The sequence below is a fragment of the Sorghum bicolor genome, chromosome 6 (genome assembly GCF_000003195.3).
Source record: "Sorghum bicolor cultivar BTx623 chromosome 6, Sorghum_bicolor_NCBIv3, whole genome shotgun sequence".
In the NCBI taxonomy this organism is placed as follows: Eukaryota; Viridiplantae; Streptophyta; class Magnoliopsida; order Poales; family Poaceae; genus Sorghum; species Sorghum bicolor.
Window position 1 is genome coordinate 18,726,702 of NC_012875.2, and position 6,608 is coordinate 18,733,309.

A 6,608-nucleotide genomic window follows, 5' to 3' on the forward strand; every position below is an offset into this window, starting at 1 on the left:
TCTACTACTTCATTCTAATTGCATTATGTCTCTATTTATTATGTTCTTAGTTTGCTCTAGTTCTATATTTGATATAGTTATGATTGATAATGAGTTTATGTATGAGTTTGCAAAGCGCTTAGCTCTTGACGCGCGGGAGTTAAGTGGTAGATCACATGTGGGCGTGCTGCTTAGATGTTATTTACATGCAAATGTATCCTATTGGTCCGGTGTTGGGCATTCTTAGTGTCACTACCAAAAGTAGACTTAGTTTTCTAATTCTGATAACGGCGCCAAAAATGCCAAACCTATCCCTCATGCCACTTAAGCCAAGTTGTCATCCCCAGCATGACATGAGAGACGCGGTATTGAAATATGCAATTGCTCTTCTGAATAAATAATAAATAAGATTTGCAAGCGCACAGATTAATACCGATGTAGCATTTTAACCGGGAAGTATTTCAGGTATCGTTATTTATATTTTTACCACTGGGAAGGGATTGCTAAACATCAATGTTGATTATAGAATGGAATATAGGATTGAGTATCTATCAATGCATGTATAATTGAGAGCTTTATCTATCTCTTTTATACAGGGATAAATGTCACATAAAAGATAGATAAAGTATAAATGGTGACAAAGATAATTAATCTGATCAGCATAACTTAGCCACATATAAATATGATAAGCACCTCAATAGATATTCTAGCAAGTCATTAGCATGGAATTAGGACGAACTACAAAAATATTTCCTAAGTTATTCTTAACTATGATGTCTAGCATATCATAGTTAGTGCAATTATACTTGGCAATCATTGCGAGACAGGACTACACCCATGCATAGTGATATTATCAAGGAAGATGGGAAACATAGCAATCACTCCCATGTAATAATGTTGTTCTGCCAGCCCTATACACGAGAGGGGGTCTATATAAGAATCAATGGAGTTGTCACTACAACGAACTACCCCGTGATCTGGCATATAGGGTACAATCGCAGATAAATACGGTATAGGCACCACGCCTACACAATACTTACCATTTACCCACTGTACACATGGATAAACGCTATACGATCCTAAACATGTATATAATTCCAATCTAACTAAGCCAAGTATATAACTATGATAAACTAAGAACAATATAATTGCGAACATAAACAAATAGAGCAAAGTCATAATCAATATATTGAAGTAGAGCAAAGACACATTCATGATATTGAAGAACAAAGATGAACAATTGAAGAACAGTAGAGGAATTACCAAGAATCCTCTTGACAGATCCGGAAACCAATCGAAGATCGACTCCTTCTAGTTCTAATCCTATGTAGCTATGCTAAACTAGAGATCTAACTGATGTAGTGCCTCTAGGGCTTGATCAGAGGCTTCTTCTCCCAAGATGAATAATGAATTAGGGTTCAGAGGTCCTCTCCTCCAGGGGCCAGGGGGTCTGCTTATATAGTCCTTCCAAGTGAATGTGGGTCGTCGGATCAAACCGACATTAATCGCACAGTTTTCCTTGATCCTTTAGGTCAGTGGAGCATGATCCGTAAAGTTGGCTCTGATTGGCCCCGAGGCCAGGGCGGGCGCCCAAGGGGGGAGGGCGGGCGCCCTGCCCCCGAGCCCGTCTGGTCTCCCGTTCGTTCTCGTGGCTTCTGGACTCTGCTAGATGTAGGATAATTGCGTGACACGTTAATATCTCTATGTAAACCCGACGTGTGGGCCTTTCTTCCATAATTCCTGATAACCCCCTGCAGAAATAGACAAACACCAAAACACATGGAATTCTGTCAGATAAAACCCTAAGTCTGGGTGTCGGTTGCATTTGGATCCTTTTCTTTGTCTATTTGTAAATTAGATTTGATACTTAAGGACCGTCAACACCGGGTCGTGTGGTAGTTCGCAATGGTGACAGCTTCGTTGATTCTTATATAGTCCACCCTCCGTTGATAGGACAGGCAGAATTTGTATTGCGGAGTAAGTCTTGTGATGTTCTGATTTACTTTAGCAATGTTCCTTATACATGAATGAAGAGTCTTTTATGCTATATATGATCTTGTAGATAACTAGAGTATATTGTGACTTAGTAGATAGTAGATAACTCAGAATCCATTCTCTAGCTAATCCGCCGCCAGCTTACATATATGAGGAGTAGTCTATTTTCTAATCGCTGTGCAATTTACCCATGAGCTTATATTTCATTATCATTATTATTATGGCTTACCCCTTGCCAAAGTAAGTGACTGTGTGATGAGTTCCTCATTAGTAATCATGTTCTTGCAAGTTTATCTCTAGTCTATGCCTTGATAGATTTTATCCTTATCTGCATTTTCACTATTCTCTTAAGCAAAATTATAAATAACGATTAAAGAAGTTCCTCTCAAAGCCAACAAATCAAGCAAGAAAGGAAGCTCAAACAAGATCAAGGACAGCAAGCAAGCATCAACTAGTCAATCTAAAGAACCAAAAGAAGTGCAAATAAGAGAGGACACAAGCTCATCTTCAAGTGAGGAAGAAGAAGAAGCACAAGGGGCTGATTTCAAGAAGATTGATGACATGGCTTTATACATAAGAAAGTATCACAAGGGGCTGAAGCAAAATGGATATAAAGTTGTCCAAAGAAAGTTTCCAAACAAGAAAAAGAGAACTTGCTATAATTGTGGCAGCACTAATCACTTTGTTGCCAAGTGTCCTTATGAGAAGGAGTATAACTACAAAAGGGATAACACTAGAGAAGGCAATCATGAATACAAGAAGAAAAGTAAGCAATTGGGAGAAGCACACATTGGACATGAGTGGGATTCAACTAAAGAGTCAAGTGATGAGGATATGAAAGTTGCAACCGTGGCAATTCAAGGATCCTCCTCAACACCGAAGCTCTTCTCCAAGATGTCCGATGACGACGATCATATCTCCCCTCACATTTGTCTCATGGCAAAGGGTGAGAAGTTAAAAACTAAATCCAAATCCTCTCCAATCCCTAGTGATATATCAAGTAGTGAACTTAGTGAAAGCTCTAGTGATGATGATCTTAGTGACAATGATGAGTTTGTTCAAATAACAAGAAAGATAGATCCTAAGACTAAAATATTCATCACTAAACTATTGGAGGATTTAGAGAGTGTGCGAGCTGAGCTAGCAACAAGAGATGATGACTTACTTGAGCAAGAAAATATGTACATTGCTTGTAAGGAAGCTCTTGTGTTGGAGAGAAGTGAGGTGGACTCTTTGACCAAGGTCTTGACCGAAGAACAAAGAGAACATGCTCTCACAAAGAAGGCAAATATTACACTCAACGGTAAGTGTTGTGTCTTAAAGGAAAAGCACAACAAACTTGAGAAGCAATATTATCTTCTTTTGGAGAGCAACTCAGAGCCCTCTAATACAAAAGGCACTTCTAATTCCTCCACTAGTCTAAAATGTGAAACTTACCACAACATTGACAAAAATACTCATGCTGCTAACCTTATGAACATGTGTGAAATGAGAAAAGAGATCTCAAGATTAAATGTTGTGATAAGTGAGAAGTGCAACAAAGTTAGTAGTGACAAGGAGAATCCATCAAAGAAAGCACAATACAAGGATGGAAGACATCCCTATATAAAGGATGGACTTGGTCTCAAGAAAGGGGCCAAGACAAATGGAAGAAAGGTAATAAATGGATATGAGTGTGTGAAATTTACTAGCAAAGGAAAAATGGGTACAGAACAGCCTGCACAGAAGGTGACATCATGGCTGCCCCAAGTAGCACTGCCAACCAAGGGCGGCAGTGCCGCCCCCCACAGAAAAGGGAAGGCTATCCATTTTTCCTATGCTAGTGACAAGCCCAAGAAGCATATGTACCAGCAAGAGCAAAAGATTCTGAAGCCAAGAGATTCAATCTGGGGCACACCAAGCAAGCTTAGTTATCAACCCAAGGCACAAATATTTCGACAAAGCTTGAACTCTAGTTTTGTGTTAAAAAACAACAGCAAAGGGTAAGTGATTGCCAAGTATATTGGGAAGGATAGAAATATTTATCTTCACACCTCTATTTGGGTTCCTAAGATTCTTGTGACTAACATGAGAGGCCCCAAGAATGATTGGGGACCTAAAACTAGCAACTAAACTTGTTTTGCAGGTATACTCCTCCGGTGGATCAAGTTGGGTGCTTGATAGCGGCTGTACAAATCATATGACCGGAGAAAGGAGTATGTTCTCATCATATTCCCCAACAACAAATTCCAATGACAACATTGTTTTTGGTGATAACTCAAAAGGGGAAGTGATAGGTCTTGGTAAAGTAGCTATATCACTTTATCATTCTATTTCAAATGTCTTACATGTTGATTCGTTGAGTTACAATTTGCTGTCCGTTTCTCAACTATGTGAAATGGGATACAATTGTCTCTTTACGGATAAGGGTGTGGAAGTCTTCAAGAGGGAGGAAGACTCTATTGTCTTTACGGGTCGGTTGAAAAATAAGCTGTAACAGAACCGTCCAATTTATATGAATTTCAAGTGAATTAGCGACCGCAGACAGTCAAGCCAATGGAACTTGAACCCATATAAACCCGGTAGTCCGACGAAATCTCAAAAGACCTCGATTCAACCAACATACAACCAAGATCGTACATAATCAAGCATCACCATCGCAGATTACATACATTCACCACAGAACATAGTTTTACAACATATCAGAGTGCAAATGAAGTTATTACAAACCAGTTTAGTAGCGGAATCAAAGTAGTTTTGAAACCAACACACACATTTAGTTTAATTACATCCCAGTTCCATGGTCGACCCAACAAAAGCACAATTGAAGATAAAGGAAGTGATCATGCCCATGATCTACTCATCGTCCGCAGCCGGATGATGAAAGTTAGCACAATAGCCGTGGTAAACGACATCATCTGCAACAAGGGTAAATAAAACCCTAAGTACGAGAATGTACTCAGCTAGACTTACCCGTCATAAATCAGAAATAAAGTGACACCAAGGAGTATGCAAGGCTGATATTTGTGGACTGGTTTGACTCACATTTTTGCATAAAAAGCTTTAGTTGTAAGTAACCCATTTATAACATTTCAGCAGCAGGTTCATTAATTAACAACTATCCACTAGATTTAGCACCTGTTCTAAGCATACACTTGAGTATTTAAGCATCACAATAATAACCATATCCGGATTATCACATAGCTATCAACATTCTCATTATAACCATTAAGTTCATTTAGTGAGTTATACGTTGCCGCTGCTCGAGTCAAGTTCTCACTATCTGGGAGAGACGGCTATTCGAATCGATTCCTATCCAGCTGGAGTGGTATTCCTAGCACTCACCGAAGCATACTTCATGAGGGCAGCTCGGATCACCTTTAGCACAACTCCGGACCAAGTCGCGGGTCCATATAGCGCCGCACCCCTAGGGACCACCAATCTGCCAGGGTCAGGACTCTAACCTGACACCTCGGTCTTACGCCATTGACTCCCCGCACATCCTTGCTACCAACCGGGGTGCGCACTTAAACCGAACGGGGTATCCGGCCGGAGATGCACTCGTAGGCTTCACGGTCGGAACGACTTATCCGGCCAGCTAAGTGTTAGGCATGCGTTCAACATGACACGAGGACGTACAACGAATCAGTCCTTGACCAACACGGACGGGGATAGATTCACACCCAAGACCTCCATGCCTTGTTGCTGCACTATCGTCATCCCGCCCGGTCTCAAGTTCATTATTAGCACATGGTTATTTCCACGATAGCAAATATAGCCAACCGTGATCAGCATCCACCTATCTCTCGCAGGTGACAGGAAATCACCCGAGGTAAGCATGGCTAAGCATCATTTCGATCCTGGGCGTACTTAGGTAAGGTATGAGGTGGACAAGGTAGTTAATTATGCAGCAAGGGTGTCATATCAACGCCTAACACTTAATGCAACAATACATAACCATAATTGATTGACAGCTGGATATGATAACAAAATGGTTAGGAGGCTTATAATGCTCCGGGGCTTGCCTTCAACGTAAGTAGAGGGACGGTGGTCAGGGCACTCCGGTAGATCCTCCTCCTCCTCAGCTCCTTGAGGTGGCTCCCCTTGCTGTTCCTCTGGCTCGGGCAGTTCGTACTCCAACACCGTCACTCCTTTGGGTACACCTATGTATGCATGACAAGGTGATAAACATAGGGAATGCACATAAGATGCAATATGTCATGATGCTGAGCCAAGGAAGACATAGCAAGGTACAAACACGAGTACAAGCTCCTAAATTAAGTGAGTCACAGATTTAACAAGTAAGTGCATACTTCTTCTCTCGTAGAGAGGCTAACTAGACAAGCTAATCAACCTTAGCTATTCCTACTTAGCCACTGGTTTCATGGGCAGATTAACTAGTCACAAGATTCAGCCATAACTTAAGAATCAGTTGTCCAAACTAAGCAAGTAGATACGTTCTGGAAAGCTTAGCAAATTTTCTACAACTCACTTTTAGACATCCCAGAATGATTCCCAACCAAAATATGCTAAAACATACAAAGTTGGCTGGCTGTCCTGGAAAATCCAGAGAGCAAGCACTTCGCAGCAGCTTATTGTAACCATCACAACTCTTAAACTACTCAGCCAAATGTCATGAAATTTGGACACAAGGT